Below are 3,936 nucleotides of genomic sequence, written 5' to 3'. Positions count from 1 at the left end.
GTGCAGGTGTTTTTAACGGTTTATTAAAATAAATCCAGAGATATGGCATTATGGTCGTATTAATGTAACGGGAAATTAAATAGGTTGGTTGATAAAGAAAAAGTGATTGAATGTATGTTGATAATGAAAAGATTTGTCTAGAAAAAGCATAAATAATGATAAAGAACGAAAAAACAATTGCATAAAAAAGTAAGAGAATTAAGAGGTATGCAAGTAAACACCGCACATACATGTACACTGTGTAAAATCATAACACGTTAAAAATGCATATATGTATACATGTACATTTATAAATATATGTACATGTTTGATGAAAACCACCAGTACTAGTTCTCGAGTCTGAAAACTGAATATACACGCAATCATATGAAAAAAAAAACTAATGCCAGTCTAATCAAATAGGCACTGATGAACTAATTTCGTACATAACTCAATATGCTATGGGATATCTTTTCATATGAACTTTAAAATGAATAGTTGTTATGCATTCCAACACAACACATTAATGCAAAACAATGATGTTAAAATGTGCACACTATATAAAATTAATGAAATTTATTGCTTTGGATCAAAATATAAGTTGAAGTATGCGAACAAAAGCTGTTAAGAACTTGACATTTAAGCTATTACAATTAAATTATTACATATGATATTCCTGCATGTTAAAAAATAAATTTTAAACACATTTAAAGAAATATGTTAAAAAGTTTAAATTACGCAGGACAGATAAGGCAACACATCGTTTTGATATGCTAATGAAGGGATAATGAGTTATGACGTCATAATATACGCCCCGCCTCTGTATTACCATATATAGAATATATACCGAAAACAACAGTTTAAGCATAAAATACGGCTGATTTAATACTTCATAAGCAAAATTTAACTACGAATCACTCATGTGTGTTTTTATAAGTTTACAACAATCAGAATATACGAAGAATTTCCATAACGCATCTGTCGTATGGGTGTGAATCTGCGTCCCAAAAGCGCTCGTCAGACGATGTAAACACGTGTAGCTGGTATTCCCGATGATGGCGATCTTTTGATGATTTATCAGGTATGTAGATTAGATGTACAGTGTATTTGTAATATACCAGAAAGCTCAATAACTATTTTATTGTGATTTTATACTGTTGATGCATTTCTGATCGACTTAATGTGTTGTTTCGTTCAAAACATGAGGAGAGACTGCATTGTTTGTACATTTAGGCCTATACAATGTACATTGTACATGTAGCTTTATTGCCAGTCCGTTAAATTGTTGATCATTTTCACCAATCGACACGAATCAGTTCATAGTACTTGTACTGACAATATTTAGCTTTACACAGCTGTTTGTTTGTATTTCAATTTGTAAGTAAACAATACAAAGACTGTGTGAAAACAGCTGATTTGATTTTCTGAAAATCAGTACAGTGCAGGCTAAAAGATGCAGATTTCATTTTCTGGAAATTGGTGAACAGCTGATCAATAACACCTTTCTACTGTGTTCAGAATTCTTCCATGACAGTTCATTTATATTGTTTACACATTCATCCAGTTGATATATTTAGATGTTTATGCACATTAATTCTTAATTATTACTAGTTTGTTTTTAGAACTCAGTATATTACTACCATAACACTGTTTGAAATCTTCTCACCTGGGCTCATACTTATGATGCTGTACTATTGGTATTTCTCTAAATGAGGAATCTACATTGATGGTCATATATGGTATTGTTTGTGTAGAATGTGCATATGTAACTTTCAAATAAAATTTGAAGTGTTGGTCATTTTACCCATCCATGCATAAAATATGTAGACCTTTCACAAAAATGTTCAAAATACTGTTGGCTTATATGCATGTAAATTAAATTGTATGACTTCTCATAATTATATTTTGTTATTTGCAGAGTAATTTGAAAAGTGTCACACTGATTTGAAAAAAAAAAGGCTGGAAGAAAATGTAAGTAAATAACATACATGTATAAGTTCAATAATTTATCATTGAAATAATGACCATTCTGATTATTCTATGAGACAATTCAATTAAGAAAAGTATTTTCAAGTACGAATGGTTTCATTTAATGTTTTAAAATGATTGATATAAACCTATGTTATTTATAAATCTACAATTTTGAATATTGCTCATCAACAAATCAACAATACATGGTATGTTTTAATTCACACTGACTGCACTAGCATTATATAATATCAATCAATCAAATCAGTTGTGTGTGTGTGAGAGAGAGAGAGAGAGAGAGAGAGAGAGAGAGAGAGAGAGAGAGAGAGAGAGAGAGAGAGAGAGAGAGAGAGGTGCATTTTTAAGGTCAGGCCGGGTAAAATAAAGGGGTGCAATTAAACTAATATCATGCACATATCAGGGGTGAGGATGCGAATAATTTCAAATCGATCAAACTGAAAAACTGTATTTGAATTTGTGCAAAATTAAATGCACATCTAAACATAATGAAATGTTTATTTAGATGAATAAATTCCATTGACTATCAAATTGTAGAAAATCCTCCATTTCAGTCTTTCAGCCATTTTGATAACAAGTTAAATTTACTGAAATATATATAATTCACTTGTCATTTTAGCTGGTACCTGCTTTGTCTTGAGATTTACATAAATGATGTTCTTATTGGTGATCATTTACCCGCACCCTTATCCTGGTGTCATATACAAGATGAAATGATGGAAAGAAAAACCTGAACTTAAGAAACAGGAAGACTGTGTTTTTGAAGAGAGAAGAGGACCAGAACTAAGAAGTCATACAATAAACACATTGACATCATGAAAAGAAATTGCAATTTTGAGTTTGCATGTATATGTCAGGTTTAAATGTTGTCACAGAATTTTTTTTCAGAAAGTCCCTTTATCTTCTTGAATTAATAAAACAAATGAACCAAATATAATTGTTTCTTTATATATAATTTTGTTTGAGAAGTGGAAAGGGGATGGTATGTAAATGGGCGGGAGAGAGAGTCTCTCACATAGGAGAATTCAGACTTATTTAAATTCAATATATTGATGTGAACCAAAAATGGCTTTTGATCGCCTTGTTGCAGGATTTACACACTCTTTTTCCTTTCTCGGTAATGAGAAATGAGCGTTTAGAATTTATTTTGTGAATGAATAGATATGCTAACCCTCCCCCTCTCCTTAATCTTAATCATTCTGCATGTGTTGAATAAAAATAAAAGTCAATTTTAATGAGTGTTTAAATTACAAGTGTAACATGTGTAATACAAAGGTGAATACTGTTGATTGCTTATGGGGGATGGGAAAAGGCCTCATACATGGGCAGATCTACATGTATAGTCCCCGTGGCAAATTCTAATTTAATTCACAATTTACATAGTAAAACACCATGGTACCTGGCCCCTGGCAAACAGAATAAAGTTACCCCTTTGAACCCCCTCCCCAGAATAATATTAACAGACCCAAGCAGTGTTATAGAATATGCAGTCATTGGGCAAAGGCTGCACATAAATAATGAAAAAATACTCCATATCTTATTTTTTAATATTTATTATGAGAACAATTTAGTTAGGCCCTAGTTTATTAATATCAGGGGCTTCATTTGTCTCTGTTGACATCTAATCCCTCAAATAATTGTGTACAATTAGCTCTTATATATTTTTCTCCCATTACTAAAAAAATATTAAGAAACCAATAACTCCGCGAATGCGGTTAACCAAGAGAACTGATACACAACGGTTTTTTGTTTACATCCATGATACAACAGAGGAAATGCGGACGATTCATCGTAACCATCTTGTCTCTTTTAAAATAAATAAAACAGAAGCACTATGTTTAAATAACCATTTACATAATGTACTGTTGAAACACATCCTAAAATTAATTCGGATTATGTGATAAAATGACATCGCGCCTATATCAAAAGAGTTATCGCTCAAAGAGTTGCCTCCCCTTTTGGGATCACTTG

At 31.6% G+C, this 3,936-nt stretch overlaps 1 long non-coding RNA gene across 1 annotated transcript; it reads left to right on the top strand.

Moving 5' to 3' along the window:
* The first annotated feature begins 708 nt into the window (after positions 1 to 708).
* LOC128169006 (uncharacterized) lies at positions 709 to 3,485 on the top strand. Its single transcript, XR_008241486.1, has 3 exons — positions 709 to 1,060; positions 1,898 to 1,950; positions 2,585 to 3,485. It is a non-coding gene; the product is annotated as an uncharacterized LOC128169006 (long non-coding RNA).
* Positions 3,486 to 3,936: the final 451 nt, after the last annotated feature.

This window comes from Crassostrea angulata, unplaced genomic scaffold (genome assembly GCF_025612915.1).
Source record: "Crassostrea angulata isolate pt1a10 unplaced genomic scaffold, ASM2561291v2 HiC_scaffold_77, whole genome shotgun sequence".
Classification (NCBI taxonomy): domain Eukaryota; kingdom Metazoa; phylum Mollusca; class Bivalvia; order Ostreida; family Ostreidae; genus Magallana; species Magallana angulata.
The sequence above is the reverse complement of the archived record's forward strand: the minus strand, read 5'-3'. Positions and strand labels throughout refer to the sequence as shown.